General features: G+C 39.3%; 1 long non-coding RNA gene across 1 annotated transcript; it reads left to right on the forward strand.

Moving 5' to 3' along the window:
- The first annotated feature begins 4,045 nt into the window (after positions 1–4,045).
- On the forward strand, positions 4,046–5,344 carry LOC132888597 (uncharacterized). The gene is made up of 2 exons (XR_009654956.1): positions 4,046–4,607; positions 4,708–5,344. It is a non-coding gene; the product is annotated as an uncharacterized LOC132888597 (long non-coding RNA).
- Positions 5,345–27,946: the final 22,602 nt, after the last annotated feature.

Raw genomic sequence — 27,946 nt, forward strand, 5'->3', positions numbered from 1 at the left:
TCACAAATGTGTTTTTATGTGTTCATTTGCAGACTTCACAGAAATACAAAATATTGTACTTAGATTTAATTGTACTATTGCATATTTCTTGGCTATGAGGCATGCATATTATTCTATGTGATCTGATCATAAAGGTTTACATACACTCACCTGCCACTTTATTAGGAATACCCATACACCTGCTATTTTATGCAGTTCTCTAATTAGCCAATCCCTTGACAGCAGTACAATGCATAAAATCATGCAGATACAAATCAAAAGCTTCAGTTAAGGTTCACTTCAAACATCAGAATGGGGAAAACTGTGATCTCAAAGTTTGACTTTCACTGTGGCGTGGGTGTTGGTTTGAGCCAAATGGACTGGTTTGAGTATTTCAGAAACTGCTGATCTCCTGGGGTTTTCACACACTACAGGCTCTAGAGTTTACACAGAATGGTGTGAAAAACAAAAAACACTGAGTGAGCGACAGTTCTGTGGGTGGAAACGCCTTGTTGATAAGAGAGGTCAGAGGAAAATGGCCAGATTGGTTCAAACTGCCAGGAAGGATATAGGAACTCATAGCAACTCTTTACAACCGTGGTGAGCAGAAAAGCATCTCAGCATGCAACAAAGAGCACATTGGGTTCCGCTCCTGCCAGCCAAGAACAGGAATCTTAGAATCAAGAACAAGTTCCTATTAAAGTGGCCAGTGAGTGTAATGTCCTTAACAATTTGAATGATTATATATTCAAATCTTTATGACCTCCATCAACTTTGTTGGAGGAGGTTGTGTTTTTGACTCCGTTTGTTTGTTTGACTGTTCCTAACGTAACTCAAAGTAGTGAACAGATTTTGATGAAATTGTGAGGAAAGGTGGGCCATGGGACAAGGAACAATGGATTACGTTTTGATGCAAATCCGGATCTGTAGTATGCGAACCCAGCATCTTTTTAGCTGTACCCAGCATAACTCAAAAAGTAGTGAATGGATTTAGATGAAATTTGGTGTACAGCTTTCGTATTATCCTAGGTCCAAGTCATTTTGATTTTGCTGTTGATAGTATGTGACTTGGTGGAGGTATACACTCAACAGTGTGCCTTTCTAGTTATCAGTTGGAACATTTATTTATTTATTTACTCACTCACTCACTCACTAACGTTTTTAAAAAAAAATTCTTAGCTTACCTGCTACAAACCTAAATCTGCAGACTGGGAAAAAAAACACGAATATAATTTGATTGTGAAATGGGTAGACAAACAGCAACATGTTGCAATGTGATACATGTCTCACATTTTTCCTCATAATTACATATTAGATCAGATACTATTAGATATTAAACCTTTGTCTCTTGACCTGTCACAACATTGAGAGTATTAAGACAGTACATGAGACCTCAGTGACTGTGGGGAAAAAAAACCCATCTCTTCAGGACACAGCAGTGCAAGTCTTCAGTTGTTGACATTACAAGAAATTTATATTCTGTGTTTTATATTGGTGGCACGGTGGTGTAGTGGTTAGCACTGTTGCCTCACAGCAAGAAGGTTCTGGGTTTGAGCCCAGTGGATGATGGGGGGCCTTTCTGTGTGGAGTTTGCATGGTTTCCCCATGTCTGCATGGGTTTCCTCCGGGTGCTCCAGTTTCCCCCACAGTCCAAAGACATGCGGTTAGGTTAACTGGTGACTCTAAATTGTCCATAGGTGTGAATGGTTGAGAGGAGAAAAGCTCTTTTATAATCCAGTAGAAGGCAATGGGAAACCAATACTGTAATTCTTCCCTTGGAGCTTTAATGGATGAAGCTGTTAGAGCGGACCTGCCATCAGGCAGAACACTAAAGAAGAAGAAGAGGAAGAAGATATTTTATATTCTATTCAGATTCATATCTCATACTGTGGATAAATATTAGTTAGATAGATTTTTTTTTATTCATTCATTGCCCTTTAAGTATTTAGGAGTCTAACAGCCTGCATTTAAGCCTTGGGGTACACAGTGTTTTTATTATAGAATATACGGTAGATACACATACAGAACATAGACCACTGACCCTTATTTCTCAAAGATGTGTGTGATCAAATGTGAACATGACTCCTCAATTTCACAGATACACTACTGTGTACAGGCTGTTTTATGAGCACTGTTTAATCATTTATTCATTTTAATACTCCCTGAATAAAGGCATAATATTTAAAGATAGAAAGTCTAAAAGTCAGATAAGGTCCAAGCATTATTTCAAGCATAAATTCACTGTGAAATTACAGCAAAATACAGTAGATGTCTGTGCAGAATGCATTTGGGATGCACATTACATGCAATTTCAAACTGTGAAAATGTCTGATTCTATGATGGCAAACTGTTATTTGCAAAGTGTTCCTGGAAGAAAGAAGGTAAGATGTCTGATTTTACTGTAATTTGAAGAGTGGTACAATTACCAGTCTTCAGCAGTCTCAAGCTGGTGGAGGACATACCGAGAAAGTGTAGTTCTTAAAACTATTTACATATTGCCTACACATTTCAATCCTACATAGCCACAAACAACCTAAAAGACAAGGTCAATGGGGAGGGAGTCAGTAGGCGGTTTGTGTGTCTTTCCTGTTAGCTGTTTTTATGTGGGATGTAAAGAACTAGGAGGATTCAGGCTATTGTGTGTCTTCTTAACCCCACATTCTCCTAGAGGTTGAGAGTTTATCTCCTATCTGTCATGTTTTCTTTTGGTTGATTTGCTTCTCTTTCTGTGTAGTGCCATTACTTTGTAAAGCGTCCTTGGGTTGGAAAAAGGCGCAATATAAATTCAACTTGTTGTTGTTATTGACTTGACAGGCAGGATGGTTGTGAATTGATTTAAAAAAAAAAGTTTGTGAGTTGAGCTGTGGTGTGTTTGAGAAACGAGTAGCAAGCTACAACCCCGATTCCAAAAAAGTTGGGACAAAGTACAAATTGTAAATAAAAATGGAATGCAATGATGTGGAAGTTTCAAAATTCCATATTTTATTCAGAATAGAACATAGATGACATATCAAATGTTTAAACTGAGAAAATGTATCATTTCCCTGAAAGAGACGTCGTCTGGATGGGAGCATATGTTGCTCTAGAACCTGGATATACCTTTCAGCATTGATGGTGTCTTTCCAGATGTGTAAGCTGCCCATGCCACACGCACTAATGCAACCCCATACCATCAGAGATGCAGGCTTCTGAACTGAGCGCTGATAACAACTTGGGTCGTCCTTCTCCTCTTTAGTCCGAATGACACGGCGTCCCTGATTTCCAGAAAGAACTTCAAATTTTGATTCGTCTGACCACAGAACAGTTTTCCACTTTGCCACAGTCCATTTTAAATGAGCCTTGGCCCAAAGAAGACGTCTGCGCTTCTGGATCATGTTTAGATACGGCTTCTTCTTTGAACTATAGAGTTTTAGCTGGCAACGGCGGATGGCACGGTGAATTGTGTTCACAGATAATGTTCTCTGGAAATATTCCTGAGCCCATTTTGTGATTTCCAATACAGAAGCATGCCTGTATGTGATGCAGTGCCGTCTAAGGGCCCGAAGATCACGGGCACCCAGTATGGTTTTCCAGCCTTGACCCTTACGCACAGAGATTCTTCCAGATTCTCTGAATCTTTTGATGATATTATGCACTGTAGATGATGATATGTTCAAACTCTTTGCAATTTTACACTGTCGAACTCCTTTCTGATATTGCTCCACTATTTGTCGGCACAGAATTAGGGGGACTGGTGATCCTCTTCCCATCTTTACTTCTGAGAGCCGCTGCCACTCCAAGATGCTCTTTTTATACCCAGTCATGTTAATGACCTATTGCCAATTGACCTAATGAGTTGCAATTTGGTCCTCCAGCTGTTCCTTTTTTGTACCTTTAACTTTTCCAGCCTCTTATTGCCCCTGTCCCAACTTTTTTGAGATGTGTTGCTGTCATGAAATTTCAAATGAGCCAATATTTGGCATGAAATTTCAAAATGTCTCACTTTCGACATTTGATATGTTGTCTATGTTCTATTGTGAATACAATATCAGTTTTTGAGATTTGTAAATTATTGCATTCCGTTTTTATTTACAATTTGTACTTTGTCCCAACTTTTTTGGAATCGGGGTTGTAATTAAAATATTAATGCAACATTGCTAACTAGCTAGTGTATCACTCCCAAGCACACCATAGGTCAGACTATACAGCCAGACAAGGAGTCAAAGTGGTGGAGTATTTATTGTGCAATGCTAGCTGGCTAATAACATCAGGTAAGTGGCACTGCATTGATTTGTGTTCACTATTTGTGCTAACTAATGACTGCCGATGCAAACCAGGTGTGAGTTCTGGTGCCGGTTTGTAGCTGGTTCGATTTGCAAACCTTCTAAGAACTTCACTGAAAAATGGAGGCAGCATTTGAAGAACATGGCAAGGTTATAATTGATTTCTTTAATCTGAGGTCCACAAATGAAGAGGTGAAGCCTGTCCTGTACAGTCTAGATGGTGGCCGAAGAAGTATCCATCGCTTGTTGATAGCAAACTTCAGGGAACAGATGGACTCCCTCTTCAATAATGCAGATGTACTAGTGCATCTCAGACCATTAGAATATCATGAAAAAGTTCATTATTTCATAATTTAATTCAAAAAGGTAAACTTTCATATATACTGCATTCATTATACATAAAGTTAAAATATTCCAAACCTTTTTTAAATTTTAATTTTGATGATTATGGCTTATCTTTCTTAAGATCAATCAAAATAGGATTTAGAAAGGAACCCCACTGAAAACCCTGTGGAGTGAACTGAAGAAGAGAAGCACAAGAGAGGGCTTCAGACCCTGGATGATCTGGAGAGATTATGTAAAGAGGAATGGTCTCAGATGCCTTGCTCTGTATCTCCAACCTTATAAAATGTTATCGGAGAAGACTCGGTGCTGTTTTACTGGCAAAGGGAGGTTGTACAAAGTATTAAATGCAGGGGCACCAATAATAGTGGAATGTGTGTCTTTGTTGAAAATAATTATTTCTTGATGAGGGATTTGGTTTTCTCTGAATAAATTTATTTCAATTAAAGGTTGGCTTTTTCTGAATTTTTTTTTTTCATTGTGAGATGGGGCAAAGGGACGGTTCAACAAAAATAATCCTTTAAATGTAATTTCATCTAATATTACTATAGCCACAAATCGTGTGTGTGTGTGTGTGTTTTTATCCACTGTTACTTGTTTGTAATGTGTGAGGACCGCTGTTAAATATTTGCTGTGCAATTATTAGAGCTGTATTTTAATTTCAATAACAAGGCCAAATGAATTTCTTTGTAAATTAACTGAAGTGTTTTTGCTCAGGTGTGAATCCCTGTATTTCATTAAACTGCCTTTTTATGGTAAAATTTTATTGTTAGTGTGCATGTGTTTGGGGTGACCTAGAACGCAAAAGAAATATATTGCTATAAATAAACAACGTGCTCTTGGTGACACTGGTGTGTTACTGTAATTCCACACCACACCACACCAATTATAATACAATAACCTGTTGTAATTTGCAGAAACAGTGTACTGTGATTTAGGTTAAAGTAACTGTACTGTAAATAAACAGTCTCCTGCTGGTGAAACTTCTGCCAGTACTTTACTGTAATTTTACAGAAAATGAATTAAGACTATACTGTAATTTCACAGAGAATCACTGTAATAGTACAGTTAAATACTGTAATAAGATATACAGTAATTTACTGTAATTATGTTTACAGTATCAATATTGTAAAAAATAAAAAGGAGTATTTTCCTGTAATTTTACAGAAAAAAATATTAACAGTGTTGGTATTATGAGGGTATCAACACAAGGGTATGCTGAGGGAGAGAAAAGAAGAGCTCCCAATTCCCAGAAATTTCCTTGCATTAAAATGGTCAAGCATACCTTGAACAAATCTGACACATTACTAATTTTGATATAATACACTGTACTATTTAACTATAACTATACAGCATGCTGACATATAGCTATAATTCTTTATATGTAATATTATGACCTTTCTTGTATTATTTCTACTTAATTCTTGAAATTGCAGGTTACAAATTTTCTATTTATTCAATTGCTTTCTATGTCTGCCTGGGTAAATGTTATGTATATTTAATAACTTTGTTTCACATAAATTTTGTGCCTATGTAGTAAATTGTGATGTTATATTGGATTCTCAAGAGTCCTTTGGATGGTTAAGGGGAATCCTGAAGGGATTCTACTTGGAACTGTTGCTGAAAGGGAAACATCTGGACTAACTGAGAAACATCTGGACTATCTAAAAAAATCAGGCGGATCTTCTACAAACACAACATTCCTGTACATTTCAGACCCAGTAACACTCTGAGGCAGAAATTGGTCCACCCTAAGGACAGAATACCCAGACACAAACAGGACAACATAGTGTACATTATTAAATGCAGTGAGGAATGCACGGACCTGTACATTGGAGAAACGAAACAACCGCTTCACAGGCGCATGGCTCAACACAGGAGAGCCAGTTCTTCAGGCCAGGACTCTGCAATCAATCGTCATCTCAATAACAAAGGACACTCATTTCAGGACTGCAATGTATACATTTTAGCCAGAGAAGACCAGTGGTTTGAAAGAGGAGTAAAAGAAGCCATCTTCATCAACCTGGAATGACCATCACCGAACAGAGGAGATGGTCTGAGACACCGTTTATCAGCCACCTACAATGCAGTTCTTGGCACACTTTCCCAAAAACTGAATACACATCCACACCAAGACTCAGCTGACTTCAATGACTCACATGATGGCAGAGAGAGCCAATGACCTACAGATCACCCAAACGACATTCTCGGCTGCTAACACCGTTCGCACCCAGCCTCCAGTGACCTACACCTACAGGATGACTCAGTGACCCATGTGACCTCAATAACTCTCCTTAGGGTTGCTTTTGATCCAATGCAGGATAAATACCTGGAACTCTCCACTAGTCAGACAGAACTGAAGAAGCCTTTCGGATGAGAGGTGAAATGTCTTCAAAAATTTCAAGCAAGTCCTGTTGCCTTCTTTAGCACCTACATGACCTGGATGACTGAGAACCTTCATAGACATAGAAAGGGAAACATAACATTTATCAGGGAAAAATACATTTGCCTAAGAGTTACTGATTGTCTTAATACAGTACCACTCAAAAGTTTGGATACACCTACTCATTCATAGGTTATGTATTTTTGCTATTTACTACATTGTAGAAGAATACTGAAGACATCAAAAGTATGAGATAGCAAATGGAACATATAGGGAATTATGTGGTAAACAAAAGTGTTTTAAAAATATTTTATATTTTAGATTCTTCACTGTAGCCAGTGTTTACCTTGATGATGCTTTACACACTATTGGCATTATCTTAACCAGCTCCATGAAATAGTCACCTGGAATGCTTTTCAATTAACAGGTGTGCTTCATCAAAATGTAATTGGTGCAATTTCTTGCCTTCTTAATGTGTTTGAGATCAAACAGGAAATAGCAATTTTTTTATTAGTACTGTACATTTCCAGCAAAACTCTTTAGGAATGGTCCCATCAAATCAATACCTAACATCTCCCAGGGTCAGCAGACCACACTTTACTCCAGTTTGCCCCTCATTCAGCGACTTTCAGGTTTATATCATTGGCAAACCTGACAGGCTTGCACATGTAGTTTCACATCTAAATTGAGGTTTGGCCAGTAAGCGAGACTCTGTAACCTTTTAAAGGTCATAAACCATCCAAAATTACCAGCCAGTGGGTCTTAATGAAAGAGTTCAGAAACTGTGGGAATATACATCTTATAGATGGTCTTGAATGGAAGTTTGACCACGCTGAAGACTTTGTTTCATATTTCAGATTCTTCAAGTAGCCAGTGTTTCCCTTGATGACGCTTTGCACACTGTTGGCGTTATCTTAACCAGCTTCATGAGGTAGTCTCCTGGAATGCTTTTCAATTAAAAGGTATGCCTCATCAAAAGTTAATTAGTGCAATTTCTTGCCTTCTTAATGTGTTTGAGATCAAACAGTAAATAGTAAATAATAAAAATACAGTAAATAGCCCTATTCCACAACTGTAGTAATCCATATTGTGTCAAGAACCACTCAACTAAGTAAAGAGAAACGACATCCATCATTACTTTTAGACATGAAGTGCCTTTTAATTAATAAAAATAAAGAAAAGCCATTGAATTAGGTGTGTCGAAACTTTTGATTGGTACTGTATCTGTGGATAGACACATTCTCATGTTACTAATACGATTCCACACCTGATTCACACACTGAAATCCTCATTCTGATTGTACAATAGTTTCATCCATCAGATGTGGAATTGTTTTTCCATCATTTATGGTGTTTCTTATTATAGTTCATATAAATACTGCCAGTAATAGTAGCAAAAATGTATATGAGTCTTGGTGGATATGTGCTCTGTGCCACAGAGCAGTGAAAATGTTACTTTGTGAGCTTATGAGATACAAAAATAGTTGATAGTCTGCTGTAATGCTGAAGTCATTTCTGAGGTCAGTATCATCTTGTGTATTCAATAGTTTTGTATATGCACTGCATTCACACTCTGTGATAGGTGTGAGACAGGGATGGTTTTAAACCGGGTTAATAGCGCATGTCTGTCAGTAATTACCACATGGCGCATGCTGACTAAACACTTCGTAAAGCTGTATGCAGGCAATGCACGTGAGCATGTGACAAGCGAGAAAATGAAAATTTTAGGCCAATAAGCTGAAAAATGTATCTCGTGCACATCACACAAGGTCATGAAGTCCAGTAGAGATCTATGGAGGCCCAAAGCTGGTTACACATTTGGTATTGCAATATTATGATGTTAGTGAAATAGTATAGAATAGAAAAAAATCATTATATACTTGTTAGTCTGAATAAAAATGATGCAAAATGAAAAATTATTGTAATTACACATGGGAGTTGCACTGTTGCTTTTTTTCTTGATTTACTGTCTGTGAATAACATTGAAAATATCCTTTTTAAGGCATAAGTTGAGTAACAAAAATTGTTAAGACCCCCCCCAGACACACATTATATTCCCAGATGAACATGATTTCACCTTTTTTGTACAGAAAATATATCCATCCCTTTAGATCATCTGTCACTTAAATTTCTTGTAAGTAGAATTTTTTATAGGACAAAAACATTGAAATCCATAATCCATACTTGTTTAGGGAGTAGAATATGCTATAAAGGTGGGAGAAGGGGGAAACCTCTATGATGATATATCAGAACCCCACCCACACCAACCAGTACCTCCTGTTTGACTCTCATCACTCACTAGAGCATAAACTGGGAGTGATCCATATTTTGCAATATCAGGCAGAGACTATATTCACACATTCTGAAGCCAAAGACAAGCAATATAATCACATTAAAGAAGCACTGAAATGTTGTGATTATCCAGAGTGGAGCTTTATTAAAACACCAATATACACATAACACAAACAAATGTTTAGTCAAAGAAAGTGGATCGCAATGTCAGAAGAAATCACATTGTCTTTCCTTATGTATCTGGAGTTTGAGAAGTTCCGAAGGGTTTTCTCCAAGTATAACATCCCTGTGTGTTTTAAACCTATGAAGACACTAAGACAACATTTGGTCCATCCAAAGGGCTGGATCCCTAAACATCTCAAGAGTAACATTGTATATGCAGTCAACTGCAGTGAGGAGTGCGAAGAGATATATGTCGAGGAAACTAAAGAGCTGCTCAATAGACGCATGTCCCAACACAGGCCACCAAACTCTTTGGAGACGACTCAGCAGTGTATACACACACACCAAAAGAAACACAGTTTTCATGAACATGAAGTACATATTCTGAAATACACAGGGAAGTATGAAGTACATGGGGAAGCCATGGCCTAAAGGTTAGAGAAGCAGCTTTGGGACCAAAAGGTCACCGGTTCGCTTTCACAGACCAGCAGGAATGGCTGAAGTGCCCTTGAGCAAGGCACCTAACCCCCAACTGCTCCCCTGGCTGCTCTGGGTATGTTGTACATGTACGTCACTCTGGATAAGAGTGTCTGCTAAATGCCTGTAATGTAATGTAAATATTCTAGACAGAGAAGACAGGTGGTTTCAAAAAGCTGTTAAGGAGGCCATCGATTTCAAAGTGGAGCACCCCTCACTAAACGGAGGAAAGGCTTTGAGACACCATCTGTCCCCAGCTTATAATGCTGTGTTAAAAACTGTACCTCAGCACTTTATGGACAAACCAGCTTGCTCCACTTCACAAGGAGGAGGAGGGGGACCACCACAGGTGGCCAGGAACAATTCAGTCACAGCTTAAGTAGTCATGTGACTTTAAAATCTTATATTATGTGCTGATAATGTGACCCTCTTGTCTGTACTTTTGTCAGAGTTACTTCCTGTCACATTTTTACAACTGATGATGGTGTTTGGAAGAACAATGAAACTTCTTGTTTGGTTTTGAATAGTCCAGTGATTGACTGTGATCTGGCCTAGTGGTTAACGTGTTCGCCTCTTGATTGGGAGATCACAAGTTCTACAGACCACAGACCATCATAAAAATGGTACCTACTGCCATCTGGCAAGGCATGCTGCAATACAGATATGAGTGGGGAATCAAACTCTCATGGTTACCAGAGGGCTAGCCCCCCCACTGTAACCCTAGTTGTATAGGCGAGAGGCCGAGGACTATAGACTGCTGCCGCTGACGTCACCACTACCAGAAGTAATAGCACTCTTCGCCATATTGGAAGACCAAAAAATTTGTGGTTAGGGAGAAATAACGGCAGCAGTAAGTGAACCCATGAGAATAAAGTTGAGTGGCAAATGACTTAAACAAACAAATCTGAGGTGTTTTATTTATGATTTATTGACCCAACAGTAGACTTGAAAGAAACCTGTGTGAGACTTGGAAAAAAAACAGTGGCTAGTCTGTGCATGGTCTGTGGGCATGGCAGATTATTTCAAAACCCTGAAGCATGCTGAAAGGAAGCGATATGTAGAGAAACTGATGCTGATTGATGGTTTTGACCCTTACAGTGATTCTGGGGCTGAGTGGGAGCAAGATGTTGACATCCTGCCAGCTGTGACCTATCCAGATATAGTAAATTATCTGGTATTCTCACCAAGTGCCTACACCATGGACAGTCTAAAAGTCTACAAAGCCTGGATGCTTATAATCAGTTTGTGTGTGGTTGGGTCCGTCATGTGTTTGTCATGATGAAGAATGAAAATCATGTTGTGAAATGCAAGGTAATTTTCTTATGTTTTATTCAAATTAATAAGTTCAGTGTCTTTCGCGCTGATCTTCTAATATGACGGTGCAAACAAATCACATGACCTCTGATGTCATGCGGTAGCAGTCTATAGAAGTAGAGATCGGTGCTGACCAGTGCACCTTAAGGGCGTGGTTAGTACTGGGATGGGAGGCTGCCTGGGAAGACCAGGTCCTGGCACAGAAGGGACTTTGACTTTGAGTCCAGTGATTCCAAATAAACATTTTTAAACATTTTACTATCTGGATAACTTAAAATGAACTTACACAGACACATAATCCACACTCACACATGAGCAATTATTAAACTGTAAGAGCTCTGTGAAAGCATCTGTTTTTCAGTTGTCTGTTGTGCTTATACGATAAAGCAAATGATGATGAAGTGAGAACTTGACATTTTCATAAGCAGTCCATTGGGGATTCAAGGGCCAAACTTTCTCTTTGATTAAACTGTCAAGTGTTTAGGCAGAAACAAAGTTTGCAAATTTGATTTAATAACTTGATTTTTCATGGTTATCTAGTTTATCTATGATCACGCTTCATCGGAGACTGTTTCTGAGTATAATATAATGGCTTTATCAGTGTACTGGTTTCTGTGATGACATCCAAACTCCTCTTTGTGCTGTTTTCTTTTATCCCTCTTCTTAATGAAGAGAAAATAATTAAAGGGGAACAGATTGATTGCCAAACACAATTATCCTGCAACTGGTTTGGGCTTAAATACGTGGGTGAGGGTTACAGAAGCATTTTAACAGAAAATGTTTTGAAGTGACTTGTCACTGTTTTAAAGAAAAGATTCTCAGCTCAGATGCTTCTCTAAATATTGCTTAATTAGAGAACTGTACTCCTAGGGAAAGGTTTCCAGAAGAGTTCTTTGTATGGTTAACAGTTCTTCTACTTGGAACTTTTTTGTAACTAACTCAAGCACTCTTTAGGGTGCTACAATTAACATTTTCTTTTAAAGAATGCAATTTAATAAATAATCTGTGAAATACATTCGTTGTCATGGACAAAGTCACATCCAGCCAAAAAAGCCTCTCCTGCCCTTTATCTCAGCTGACCTTGAGACCTCACTATAATTCCCCCGTCTATTTGCTGTTCTTAATACATATAATAAATTGCCTGGGTAAAAAATTGAATGTGAGTTATAACATGAGTACGATGTGCTAGAACAGTTTGTTCTTGATCAGAGAGGTGATTTAGAATAGTGGGTCATTTTGCTGCAATATATCACATTGAAATCTAATTCCTTTGCGTCCTTTACTGATTACCATCGGTGTAACAAAATTGACTGATGTTCATGGATATGTTTAACCAGAGAGACAGGGGACATGAATTCAATCTTCAGTTTAATCTTAAGTCTCAAAGCCACTGTGACATTTGGACTCTACTGGGTCATTCTTTGGTTTAGCATCATAGAGTTCTATTCAATATTTTCTCCCACATTCCTGATATGTTCTCAAGAGGGACCTGAATGAGATTAGAAGCACTGGACAGACCTGATAACATGGTCATTTATTCTTCAATTAGTATGACAGGAATATTTTTCTTCTTCATAGGGACATGTCTCTGATACAGTGCCTTGCAAAAGTATTCATACCCCTTGAACTTTTTCACATTTTTCCACCTTACAACCACGAACTTAAAAGTTTTTTATTGAGATTTTATGTGATAGACCAACACAGAGTAGCACATAATTGTGAAGTGAAACAAAAATGATAAATGGTCTTCAAAATTTTAAATAAATAAAAATCTGAAAAATGTGGTGTGCATTAGCATTCAGCCCCCCTGAGTCAATACTTTGTAGAGCCACCTTTTGCTGCAATTACAGCTGCAAGTCTTTTGTGGTATGTCTCTACCAGCTTTGCACATCTAGACACTGAAATTTTTGCCCATTCTTCTTTGCAAAACAGCTCAAGCTCAACCAGATTGGATGGAGAGCGTCTGTGAACAGCAATTTTCAAGTCTTGCCACAGATGCTCAATGGGATTTAGGTCTGGACTTTGACTGGGCCATTCTAACACATGAATATTCTTTGATCTAAACCATTCCATTGTAGCTCTGGCTGTATGTTTAGGGTCATTGTCTTGCTGGAAGGTGAATCTCCTTCCCAGTCTCAAGTCTTTTGCAGCCTCCAACAGGTTTTCTTCCAGGATTGCCCTGTATTTAGCTCCATCCACCTTCCCATCAACTCTGACCAGCTTCCCTGTCCCTGCTGAAGAAAAGCATCCCCATAGCATGATGCTGCCACCACCATGTTTCACAGTGGGGATGGTGTGTGCAGGGTGATGAGCAGTGTTAGTTTTCTGCCACACATAGCGCTTTGCATTTAGGCCAAAAAGTTCAACTTTGGTCTCATCTGACCAAAGCACCTTCTTCCACATGTTTGCTGTGTCCTCTACATTTCTTATGCCTGTCTTTCAACAACGGCTTTCTTCTTGCCACTCTTCCAAAAAGGCCAGATTTGTGGAGTGTACAACTTATAGTTGTCCTGTGCACAGATTCTCCCACCTGAGCTGTGGATTTCTGCAGCTCCTCCAGAGTGATCATGGGCCTCTTGGCTGCTTCTCTGACCAGTGCTCTCCTTGCTCGCTCGGTCAGTTTAGGTGGACGGCCATGTCTTGGTAGGTTTGCAGTTGTGTGTGCCATGCTTTTTCCATTTTTGAATGATGGATTGAACAGTGCTTCTTGAGATGTTCAGAGCTTGGGATTTTTTTATAACCTAACCCTGCTTTAAACTTCTCCAGAACTTTATCCCTGACCTGTCTGGTGAGTTCTTTGGTCTTCATGATGCTGTTTGCTCTTCACTGTTCTCTAACAAACCACTGAGGCCTTCACAGAACAAGTGTATTTATGCTGAGAGTAAATTACATGCAGTAGGACTCTATTAATGAATTAGATGACTTCTGAAGGCAATTGATTGCTTTAGAAGTATCAGAGTACAGGGGGCTGAATACTCATGTACACCACATTTTTCAGATTTTTATTTGTTTAAAATTTTGAAGACCATTTATCATTTTCATTTCACTTCACAATTATGTGCTACTCTGTGTTGGTCTATCACATAAAATCTCAATAAAAAACTTTTAAGTTCGTGGTTGTAAGGTGGAAAAATGTGAAAAAGTTCAAGGGGTATGAATACTTTTGCAAGGCACTGTATTTGAACATCAAGCGCCACTTCATGACAAGAAAGGTGCATTTGCTTTTGACCATATGTTAGGGTTTTGCTGGGATTCAAACCTGGTTCACTGGTGTGATAATCCAGCAAACCCCCACTAGGCCACCAGGGGGATGACTCAAATGCAGAGGCGTGAGGCGGAAGTAGAAAAAGTATCAAAAGGTTTATTTACAATATTTACACTATTTACAATCCAAGGCAAAAACAAAAGTATAATCCAAACGCTCAGAAGATAACCAGGAAAAAAACAAAAGTTCAAAGAAACAAAGAGCCAAAAAAACAGAAAAGAAGAGGCAAAAATACAAATGCTCAGAGGATCCAAAATGGTAAACACAAAGTCCAAAAGAAAGCAAAGTACAAAAACCACAAAGACACAGGAGAGGAAATCGGAACAGCGGTTACTGGAGCTAAACATAACAGCACAAAGACTCCTTGACAAGAAGACTGGACTCAGGGGTATAAATACACAAACTAATTAAGGACAGGGCGGGGCAGGAAACAGGCAATAAGACAAAAACAAAACACAGAACACAGTGGTGACCTCTAGAGGCCCAAAACAAACATGGCCAGAAAAGGAAATAACAGTGGCCTCTAGAGGCCAAAACAGTCCCAGTCCTAACACCATAAAATCACTTACATCCTTTCATATTCATCGCACCTTGCAATATTCCCTTTGGAGTAAAACTTCTATTTCATGTTTTTCCAATTTATTACTGTTTCTACACATGGCAGTTGATTGCAGCTGAAAAGAGACCAAATGGTTGGGACACCAAAGTGACAACAAAAGTGGTGATTGGTACAAAATGTAACCTTTATTCCATGGTGAGATGCCTATTAAATATAAATAAAGCCCTTCATGATAACACTTCAGATCTTCAACATGTAGTCTAACAAGTACAAAGATATGGTCAGTATAAACAAAATGGCCCAGACCTCATCATACTCTGCATTTAGTCTGCATCATGTTCACATGAATTTCATATTAGAGATCCAGCGAGGTTGGAATACTCCAATGGCTTCAAATCGCAAGTGAGCAGGATCACAACACTGCGTGGTTTAGTGTTTTCTCTATTCAGACACTGACTCAGCTTTTCAAGGACTTGGCAGTTAGATGCTGTGTTCATCTCATCTCATCTCATTATCTCTAGCCGCTTTATCCTTCTACAGGGTCGCAGGCAAGCTGGAGCCTATCCCAGCTGACTATGGGCGAAAGGCGGGGTACACCCTGGACAAGTCGCCAGGTCATCACAGGGCTGACACATAGACACAGACAACCATTCACACTCACATTCACACCTACGGTCAATTTAGAGTCACCAGTTAACCTAACCTGCATGTCTTTGGACTGTGGGGGAAACCGGAGCACCCGGAGGAAACCCACGCGGACACGGGGAGAACATGCAAACTCCACACAGAAAGGCCCTTGCCGGACCCGGGGTTCGAACCCAGGACCTTCTTGCTGTGAGGCGACAGCGCTAACCACTACACCACCGTGCCGCCCTAGATGCTGTGTTGATTCAGGAATTTTGAAAGCAAGAGATCACTAAAACCTCCTCATCCTCATTATCTCTAGCCGCTTTATCCTTCTACAGGGTCGCAGGCAAGCTGGAGCCTATCCCAGCTGACTATGGGCGAAAGGCGGGGTACACCCTGGACAAGTCGCCAGGTCATCACAGGGCTGACACACAGACAACCATTCACACTCACATCTACGGTCAATTTAGAGTCACCAGTTAACCTAACCTGCATGTCTTTGGACTGTGGGGGAAACCGGAGCACACCCACGCGGACACGGGGAGAACATGCAAACTCCACACAGAAAGGCCCTCGCCGGCCCCGGGGCTCAAACCCAGGACCTTCTTGCTGTGAGGCGACAGCGCTAACCACTACACCACCGTGCCGCCTCACTAAAACCTAGAAATGCAATTCAACATGTGCAAAACAGACAGTTCTCAGTGTTTATCTTGACTGTGAATCTTTGCTCTGGGTTATGTAATACTATAGATGTTTGTGGTCCTTATGAATGCAGCTGAATGCTATTTTGAAAAATGAAACTATTCATTTACTATTTGGCCTGATATGTTAATACTGTTATACAGAATATGGTTTTGTTTTTGGATGCATCAGGATGCATTGCTTTTACTACACCATTGTTGTTGTTTCACATATTAGATTAGATTAGATTAGATTAGATTAGATAGAACTTTATTGATCATTACAGGATAAACAGAGAAAAGAAAATATAGAAAACTTCTAGATAAATTAAATTAAATTAAGTATTTTACAGATATAAAAAATAATAAGATATGGGGGGGCGGAGTCCAGCAGGAGAGGTATTGCACATTATATTGCACACTTATATTGCACATTGTCCAGTATTGCTTATTGTTAGGTTAGGCTACTGCTCCTTCCCATCCTCTCTCCTCCTCTTACCCCTCCTCCCCCCCAGAGAGGAGTTGTACAGTCTGATGGCATGAGGGACAAAGGAGTTTTTAAGTCTGTTAGTCCTGCACTTGTAAAGGAGCATTCTGTCACTGAACAGTCTCCTCTGGTTGCTGATGACGGTATGCAGAGGGTGACTGGCATCATCCATGATGTTCGGTAGTTTGTCCATAGTCCTCTTCTCTGCCACCTTCACCAGAGAGTCCAACTTCATACCGACCACAGAGCCGGCCCGCCTGATCAGTTTGTCCAGCCTGGATGTGTCCTTCTTGGATGTTCTGCCCCCCAGCACACCACGGTGTAAAACAGGACACTGGTGACCATGGACTGATAGAACATCCACAGGAGTTTCCTGCAGATGTTAAAGGACCACAGCCTCCTCAGGAAGTATAGCCTGCTCTGTCCCTTCCTGTACAAGTGGTTGGTGTTGCAAGTCCAGTCCAGGTTGCTGTCCAGCCACAGCCCGAGGTACTTGTAGGAATCCACAGCCTCCACCTCGACTCCCTCAATTAGAACTGGTCATGACCTTGGTCTGGACCTCCCAAAGTCAATGACCAGCTCCTTGGTCTTCGAGGTGTTGAACTGCAGATGGTTCCTGTTGCACCAAACGGCAAAGTCCCTCACCAGGCTCCTATACTCCTCCTCTCTGTCATCCCTGATACACCCCACGATGGCTGTGTCATCAGTGAACTTCTTCTTCTTTCACAGAAGGATCACCCTTCCTTTACACCGGATGTCTTTCCTGATGCAACCCTCCCCAATCTATCTGGGCTCAGGACCAGCACTAAGTATGCACTGGCTTGTGCAACCCCAGTAGCTGGGTATTTTTTCCTAATCTGAATGTTTTTGAACTGTGGAAGGAAACCAGAACACCCAGAGGAAACCCACGCATGTTATAAGGTGACAGTGCTAACCATTACATTACCGTGCTGCCATGTTTCACATATTATCTAATCTATTTATTTCAAAAGAGATTTCAGAACATATCAATCAATCAATCAATCAATCAATCAATCAATCAATCAATGTCTTTTCAATATGACAACAGGTGAAACTTAAAAATAGACGGCCTTTCGATTTCATAAAACCGGTGAAATTTAGTTCCTTCTGAAATGTGGTCATTGTGATATACGTTTATTTCTGTAATATCCAAAAAAATCCCAGGCCATTCTGTGGCTGGGAAGTTATTTAATTTGAGAGGATTCCCAAGCAAATAATGTGCACGAAATCACTCACTTCGTGCCGTCAAGCAGACGGGGAAGTCCGGTGTGCACATTTGCATGTTTATCTTTCGCCGTCGTCCTCTTCTTCTTCTCTTGGATTTTACAGCAGCTGGCATCCAGTGTTGCATTACTGCCATCTACAGGTTTACCTTGACCGTGCACTGACAGTTACATCATTCTGTCACTAAATGAACAGCTGATCACACCAAGGGGCTCGCTGACCGCCGATATTTATTAGTTTGGTCCTGCGTTTCCTTTCCTTTGCAACATAACGTCTTTTCTTCTCACTTTCCATTACTGTAGTCAGTCTTCCACGTTTCATTCGCGTCCTCCTTTGTTCTTTCCTGTTTCAAATTTGTATCCCACAATGCCTTGCGCAAACAGGGAAAGCCCACCACGTGATGCATGATGTAGTCTCTTGTATTGCATCACAGTGAAGCAAGAAATAATAGCAGAGAATTTAGGGCCATGTGGCCATAAATTCATTAATTGTTCCAATTTTATTAGTTTTTAAAAAAAATAGAAGTCTGTGATTCGAATTCAGTAGCTTTCGGTCCACTAAATAAAAATAATTGGGTGTCAGGGAAAAATTTTTATGACCAAAACCTGAAAAATCTGAAAGTCAGTCTACCTTTAAAGGAAGAACTAGTGACTCCACTTGTCCCCTTAGATGGAAGTCACTGCAAATCAATACAAAGCTATTCAGGCTGATCACATTTATCCTACAATGAAACATTTCTATCCTGATAGGTATGGTCTCTTCTAGAATGATAATGTCCCCATCCACAGGGCACAAGAGCTCACTGAATGGTTGATAAATACAGTGGTGCTTGAAAGTTTGTGAACCCTTTAGAATTTTCTATATTTCTGCATAAATATGACCAAGAACATCATCAGATTTTCACACAAGTCCTAAAAGTAGATAAAGAGAACCCAGTTAAACAAATGAGACAAAAATATTATCCTTGGTCATTTATTTATTGAGGAAAATGATCCAATATTACATATCTGTGAGTGGCAAAAGTATGTGAACCTCTAGGATTAGCAGTGAATTTGAAGGTGAAATTAAAGTCAGGTGTTTCCAGTCAATCAATGGGATGACAATCAGGTGTGAATGGGCACCGTTTTATTTAAAGAACAGGGATCTATCAAAGTCTGATCTTCACAACACATGTTTGTGGAAGTGTATCATTGCACGAACAAAGGAGATTTCTGAGGACCTCAGAAAAAGCACTGTTGATGCTGATCAGGCTGGGAAAGGTTACAAAGCCATCTCTAAAGAGTTTGGACTCCACCAATCCACAGTCAGACAGATTGTGTACAAATGGAGGAAATTCAAGACCGTTGTTACCCTCCACAGGAGTGGTCGACCAACAAAGATCACTCCAAGAGCAAGGCTTGGAATAGTCAGTGAGGTCACAAAGGACCCCAGGGTAACTTCTAAGCAACTGAAGGCCTCTCTCACATTGGCTAATGTTAATGTTCATGAGTCCACCATCAGGAGAACACTGAACAACAATGGTGTGCATGGCAGGGTTGCAAGGAGAAAGCCACTGCTCTCTAAAAAGAACATTGCTGCTCGTCTGCAGTTTGCTAAAGATCACGTGGACAAGCCAGAAGGCTATTGGAAAAATGTTTTGTGGATGGATGAGACCAAACTAGAAATTTTTGATTTAAATGAGAAACGTTATGTTTGGAGAAAGGAAAGCACTGCATTCCAGCATAAGAACCTTATCCCATCTATGAAACATGGTGGTGGTAGTATCATGGTTTGGGCTTGTTTTGCTGCATCTAGGCCAGGACGGCTTGCCATCATTGATGGAACAATGAATTCTGAATTATACCAGCGAATTCTAAAGGAAAATGTCAGGATATCTGTCCATGAACTGAATCTCAAGAGAAAGTGGGTCATGCAGCAAGACAATGACCCTAAGCACACAAGTCATTCTACCAAAGAATGGTTAAAGAAGAATAAAGTTAATATTTTGGAATGGCCAAGTCAAAGTCCTGACCTTAATCCAATCGAAATCTTGTGGAAGGACCTGAAGCGAGCAGTTCATGTGAGGAAACCCACCAACATCCCAGAGTTGAAGCTGTTCTGTACGAAGGAACGGGCTAAAATTCCTCCAAGCCGGTGTGCGGGACTGATCAACAGTTACTGGAAACATTTAGTTGCAGTTATTGCTGCACAAGGGGGTCACACCAGATACTGAAAGCAAAGGTTCACATACTTTTGCCACTCACAGATATGTAATATTGGATCATTTTCTTCAATAAATAAATGACCAAGTATAATATTTTTGTCTCATTTGTTTAACTGGGTTCTCTTTATCTACTTTTAGGACTTGTGTGAAAATCTTATGATGTTTTAGGTCATATTTATGCAGAAATATCGAAAATTCTAAAGGGTTCACAAACTTTCAAGCACCACTGTATGAAAATTATAGTCACTAGTAGTGATGGCAGTTCCAGCTCTTTACAGCAAGTCAGATCATCTGGCTCAGCTCAACTCTTTTGGCTTGCCAGTGGCCCATTGCCTTTTTTTTCTAAATCAGACAAAGTACACAATATTTTGGCCAGTGAACAATGTTTGAAATTCCATCCATCCATCCATTATCTGTAGCCACTTATCCTGTACAGGGTTGCGGGCAAGCTGGAGTCTATCCCAGCTGACTATGGGCGAGAGGTGGGGTACACCCTGGACAAGTCGCCAGATCATCACAGGGCTGACACATAGAGACAAACAGCCATTCACACTCACATTCACACCTACAGTCAATTTAGAACCACCAATTAGCCTAACCTGCATGTCTTTGGACTCTGGGGGAAACTGGAGCACCCAGAGGAAACCCACACAGACACAGGGATAACATGCAAACTCCACACAGAAAGGCCCCCATCAGTCACTGGGCTCAAACTCAGAACCACTAGTGCTAACCACTACACCACCATACCACCAGTTAGCATTCAGTAAGCATGTTACTGTGTCTGTTTCATTAAGAAGATTAATTTTTATGTATACCGATAATTAACTCCTCTAATACACTTTGACTACAAACATCTCCACCAAGCCATGTTGAACACTGCTGACTGCACCAGCATTATTTCAAGCAGCGGTCCATCTCTACAGTAATGCCACCCAGCTTAGTTTAGCCTGCTGGTTATTCTGGGTAGGACAAACCTATTAAAATATTATTGGGTTATATTTGTAATACTATGAGTAGATATGAAATAATGGCTTATTATTACTATACCTTCTCTGTGTGACTCTTCATTGAAAATGAATGACTTCTGGTCTGTCATTCATTGGAAGCTGTAAAAAAGTGGAATTGGTAGCACTCTCTAATTGAGGGAATATCGTTTTGAAAGAATGGTGTACATCCCTCCAGTACAGTTCCAGAGACCTCTCAAACCTATGCTAAGGCACAGTGAAGCGGTTTTGGTGAACCAACACATTATGAAAACACTAAGAGATTTCCTTTAACCCATGTGTATATATCTTTTCAAACACTTAAACAAATCTCCGGATTATTATAATTATTTAACATGTTCAGAAATTATATGGCTAGTTGCCGAGGGAAATAACTATCTCTATATTTTGTCTTCATTCTCTAGAATACATGTTCTCGATGTACTGTAGAAATGACAGAGCCAGTTCTTTGTCAGTGGAAACAGAAAACCCGGTTCCAAACTAAGCACTGGCCCCGAACCAGCCCTGGAACTGCTTTGGTGGAAAAGGGGCATTAGCTAACGATGTAACTAGCAACCTAGACAGTACTAAAAATAACATACGCTCTGCTGGTTATACAGTATATTGTTCACAGTGTTTATTGCACAACTTAATTTTTCTTCTCTCCAAGACCATTTTCTCATCACTGCTTTGAGAAAATGTCACAGCTGCAAAGTGAACTTTACCTGCTTTGCAGATGGGCATTTCTCACTATATACAGGTAGTCGTCGACTTACGACTGCGTTTGGTTACGACTGACCGGTCGTAAACTGATCTGGTCATAAGTCGGTCTATGTTAAATGAACGTAAGTATATTGTGATGTGTAATGAGATTGTAATCATCTTAAAGTCTTATTTTATCAACATTTTCTTATTTCATTACCTTGGCTCATTATTTGGTTTAAGTCAAACACTGCATACTACACTGCGTACAGTACAATTCGTTTAATATGTGCAAAACAAAAAATACGAAATACAGATGTGAAAAATAAAAAACATTTTAGTTTGAAACAGACCAAAATACAAATGTAAAACATAGCAAAATACAAAATTTAGTGACCACTGGCATCACTGGTGCTTGGCTGTGGGTCGTCTACGTCATCATCAGCTGTTGCAGCGCTTGGGCTGGCGGGAGGATTTGCTCGTTTCATAAACCAGGAGCTGGGGTGGAAACCGTATGACGGAGTGCGTGAGGGAGCGCGAGAGAGACTACGCATGTGCCTGGAGCTGAGGTGGAAACTGTTGTACATGGCGAGAGGCGCTGCCGGGAGCTGGGGCGGAAACTATCGTACGCTCAGCTGGGAAACACTTGCCAGTCATGACCAGACGGTCATAAAGTCGATCGGTCGTAAGTCGCATAGGTCGTAAGTCGACGACTAACTGTATGTATATATATATATATATATATAAAATAAAAGGATCAGCCGTCAGCTCTGTGTGGAGTGTAACCTAGCAACAGTGTTTAAGTGCCATCTACTTTAATCTAGATTTCCAAACACAGTGCTTGCTGCTGAAGTAGGGTTGTATCTAATGTCACCTGGATTTGCATTTTATAGAGCCTGTATGAAAATGATAAATAAACTGTTTGGCAAGAAGAGAAATAACTGTGGTCATTCATTCCATAGTGCACAACAACTCTATGATATGTTTGTTCCAACATGTTGCTTTAGCAGTGGAATGAATGCAGGCTGTAGATGGTTTGTTTTTCCCATAAGGCGCTGTAGGACATTTTCTTCCTTTTCCATTTGCTAGAAGGAAAGGAACCATGTAGAAGTTGATAAGAGCAGGGTCAGGAATTAAGGTATGGCACAGACTATACAATAGATCAAGACCAGGCAGCTGGGGTGAGACAGAGGTTTGTTTTTATAGCAGACACAGCTGATGGATGACTATAGACAGGCAAAATGCACAGTAAACAACACACTCTTTTCTGTAGCAACATCTACGCTCAGTTAAGTAGTAACATTATTAATCACAGACAGTGATAATCTTTGACCTGCTTTCACTGAAGACTGCATTATGCTGGATGAGGCAGTGGACGTCCCTCACTACTGAACTGTGAATGCTAATCTCATCCTGTTCCTGAAACTTTGCTTTTATTAGTGCTCACATTCAAAGATCAATAAATGACAAATGAGCTTGTAAAAAAGTTCAAGGTATCCTGGCTTTATTGACCTGCTTACAACCTAGCTGAAGACCTTAAGCCATCTGAGGAGAAAAAAAAGAAAATAATTGAATTAAGGTGAACTGTTTGGCAGACAAGAAGGCAGTCTGCTTCAGAAAAGCACTTTATTCTTCAAGATAGATGCTATGGCAGAAATTTATACCACTTTATGAATCAATATAAAAAGACTTTTGATTCCATTGTTCATAATAATAGCATTTAATAAAACAGTCAGCACTTCAAAATATTTGGTCTCATTAGTGCCTATTGATACAGTATTACTGAATTATTATTAGTGTTCCCTGAAGCTGTATAATCAGCTTTGTGCCAAATGAATTGTCACATTGCTCTTCTGAAGGTTTATCTTTAATAAGTAAAGAAAGATTACAAAGTAGGGAGATGACTGCTGTACACCTCCAATACAAAATAGAGCTCGAGATCTTTGCTTTGGGCTAAGTTCATAGGGCTGTTCATATATATATATATATATATATATATATATATATATATATATATATATATATATATATATCGGCCGACGAGGGCCTTTCTGTGTGGAGTTTGCATGTTGCCCCCATGTGTGCGTGGATTTCCTCCGGGTGCTCTGGTTTCCCCCACAGTCCAAAGACATGCAGGTTAGGCTAAGTGATGGCTCTAAATTGACCGTAGGTGTGAGTGTGACTGGTTGTTTGTGTCTAAGGTGGGGTTTACATTAGACCGTATCAGCGGATCATCAGATTAACGTTTTTAAAACGATTAGTGTGCACACAGCAACACCAATACACGATTCGCGTGCACACAGCAACACCAATACACGGATACGCTTGGCTCCGCAAGCATCCTGCGCTCCAAATCACTCCGCCCTGAACAGTGAGTGCCCTCTGGAGGGTGCGCACTCCGGCCCTGCACAGCTCACAGAGCGCGCGAGTGAAGTGCACGAGCAGTGATTCGGGACTGAGCCGCTGTGTGTGTGATCCCAGCGCATATCACTTACCACTTGCAAGTGGAAGGATGGCAAGCCTAAAGACAATCATAACTACACAATGGGCAGTATTTGCATCAGTATTTGCAGTATTTTCATACTTTTATACTCTTTAATGAAAGGTGACACAAGGTGGAAGTCCGCGCCGTTTTTCAGCAGTCGCGTCACATGACCAACGCCAGCGAATCAGGAAGGTGGATGTCACAGTGACGTTGTCCAGTGACGACGCCAGCTAGAGCTCAGCACAGCGTATCCGCGTATTCTCAATGTTTACACAGCACCGGACCAGACACGATCTGGATTGAATACGTGGACGCTGGCGGATTCCTGTTTCCCGGCGTTTCCAGGCGTTTTAATGTAAACGGACAGTGCATCCATGAAGAAAACGAGACAGATAAGGTCTAATGTAAACTTGGCCTATGTGTTAGTCCTGCGATGACCTGGCGACTTGTCCATGGTGTACCCCACCTCTCGCCCATAGTCACTTGGGATAGGCCCCAGCTTGCCTGCGACCCTGTAGGACAGGATAAGCGGTTACAGATGATGGATGGATGGATATATATATATACTCACCAGATGTTTTTTTTGTTCACCATGCTTGTAAAGATTTGCTATGAGTTACTGTAGATCCCTTGCACTGATCTCACACTTATGCTAACAACCATTGCTACCCTTGTTCTGGGGGACAAGTGAAATTTGTTTACATATAGAAGGCAAGCCATATTGAAGATGTCAAATGTCCGTAGTTTTATTTATTTATTTATTTATTTATTTATTTCGAACATGTATAAAAAATGTATGTAACTATTTGGACATACAAAAGAAAGAAAACAAGAAATTAAAAAAAAAATAACATGAGCTAAGACATTACAAAACACCGCACATTGTTTGAAAAAGGAGTGGGAAGAAGTACAATACTTTTTTAATTTCCCACCCCTAAAACTACCCCGAAATCCAAACTACATTAATACACCTATAAAAATATATACCATATATACACTTCATGAATATCTATATAAATATATAATTACAAAATAAATATCTACTACATACCTATCCCTGTAAATATAAATATATAAACTATCCCCATAAATAAATATATACCATATATACCATATACTAAGTTAGTTCTAAGATAACAATCAACCCTATTCTATTTATAGATTTATCCCTCATCATCCTCTGTTAACATACTTCCTCTTCCATATGCCTGTTTAAAAATATTTTTGTACCTTTTTTTAAACAGATTTATATTTGCACTTTGTTTTATTTCTGTCTCCAGTCTGTTCCATAAAGTCACCCCACAGCTCGATACGCACATGCTTTTCATATTTGTTCAAACCTTTGTTTTTTTTAAAATTTAGGTCTCCCCTTAGGTTATATCCCCCCTCTCTCTCACTAAACATTCCTTGTATATTTTTTAGCAATAGATTATTTCTCGCTTTGTACATTATTTGTGCTGTTCTGAATTTGACCAGATCCATAAATTTCAACATGTGTGATTTTATGAATAGTGAGTTTGTGTGATCTCTGTATCCTGTTTTGTTTATTGTCCTGATTGCTCTTTTCTGTATTGTACATATCGGCTGCAGAGTGGTTTTGTAGGTGTTTCCCCAGACTTCGACACAGTAAGTCAGATACGGCAAAAATAATGAGTAATATAGAGTATACAAAGATTTGCAATCAAGAATATGTTTTGTTTTCCACAGTATTGCTGAGCACTTTGCCAGTTTTGCTCGTATGTATCCTACATGAGGTTTCCAGCAGACTTTATGATCCAAAATCACACCAAGAAATTTAATTTCCTGTACCATTTCTATCTTAGTATTGTCTATTATCAATTCTACATTACAATCTATTTTGTGTCTCCCAAACAACATGATCTTTGTTTTGCTTAGATTTAATGATAATTTATTTTTGTCAAACCATAGTTTTAGTTTATTTATTTCAGTTGTGATTGTCTCCAAAGTCTGCTGTAAATTCTCACTGGAACAAAAAATATTGGTGTCATCTGCAAACAAAACAAATTTCAGTACTTGCGAAACTCTACATATGTCATTGATATATAATATGAATAATTTCGGACCTAATATTGACCCCTGTGGTACCCCGCATGTAATGTTCATGAAATCAAATTTATGGTCACCTATCTGCACAAACTGTTGCCTGTTTCTTAGATAGCTCGACAGCCAGCTCCACCCAACTCCCCTAACAGCACACTTTTCTAGTTTACTTAATAATATACTATGATCAATGGTATCGAATGCTTTTTTTAGGTCCACAAATACTCCAATTGCTATTTTTTAATTGTCTATACAGTTTGTGATTTCCTCTATTAGTTCCATTAGTGCCATCGATGTTGATCTGTCCATTCTGAATCCATATTGACTGTCTGTAAGGAGGTTGTGTTTTTCAATGAATTTGTCCAGCCTATCTGAAAAAAAGTTTTTCGAGTATTTTGGAGAATTGGGGGAGTAAAGAAACAGGCCTGTAGTTTGTGAAATGGTGTCTATCTCCGGTTTTAAACAATGGTATTACTTTTGCAATTTTCATTTTGTCTGGAAATGTACCTGATTGAAAAGATAAATTGCAGATGTGGGTGAGTGGTTTCACAATTCCCTCAATAACTGTCTTTACTGTTAACATGTCTATATCATTCCAGTCTGCAGAGGTTTTGTTTTTACATTTTCTTACAATTTGCATAATTTCTTCATCATCAGTTGCAGTTAGAAAAATTGTACTTGGATTTCTGTCCCCCATATCTTTTATGTCCCCACATTGTGTTGTCTCGGGTTCCTTTATTTTTGCCGCTAAATCTGGTCCCACATTTACAAAGAATTGGTTAAAACCATTCACCACATCCTCCATATTATTTATGGTCTTGTCATTTTCAATGTAGTACTCTGGGTAATTTGTAGTTTTGGATCCATTTCTCACAATACCATTTAGTACAGTCCATATACCTTTAATATTGTTTTTATTTTTCTCCATTAATTTATTATAATAGTCTTTCTTACATATCCTCATAATATTAGTTAATTTATTTTTATATTTTTCCTCTGCCTCTATAGTTCGATGCTTTAAGAATTGTCTGTATAATATATTTTTCTTTTTGCAGGCATTTTGTAGCCCCTTGGTGACCCACAGACTATTTGTATATTTATGTATATTACTGTATTTCTTTATAGGACAATTTTTATTATATAGTTCATTGAATATTATTAAAAATTCCTCATATGCTTTATCAACATCTTTTTCTTTATAAAGTACATTCCAGTCCTGTATCATTAAGTCATTTTTTAGTGCAATCATGGTTTCTTCAGTTTTCACTCTTATATAGTTATAATTTTTAGTATTCTTTTTCTTGCTATAATTACAGTAATATACATTAAAAATAGGTAGGTGATCACTGATGTCTGTTAATAGTAGTCCACTCTCTATATTATTTTCCAGGATATTAGTAAATATATTATCTATTAAAGTGGTGCTGTGAGAAGTG

This window comes from Neoarius graeffei, chromosome 7 (genome assembly GCF_027579695.1).
Source record: "Neoarius graeffei isolate fNeoGra1 chromosome 7, fNeoGra1.pri, whole genome shotgun sequence".
Taxonomy (NCBI): domain Eukaryota; kingdom Metazoa; phylum Chordata; class Actinopteri; order Siluriformes; family Ariidae; genus Neoarius; species Neoarius graeffei.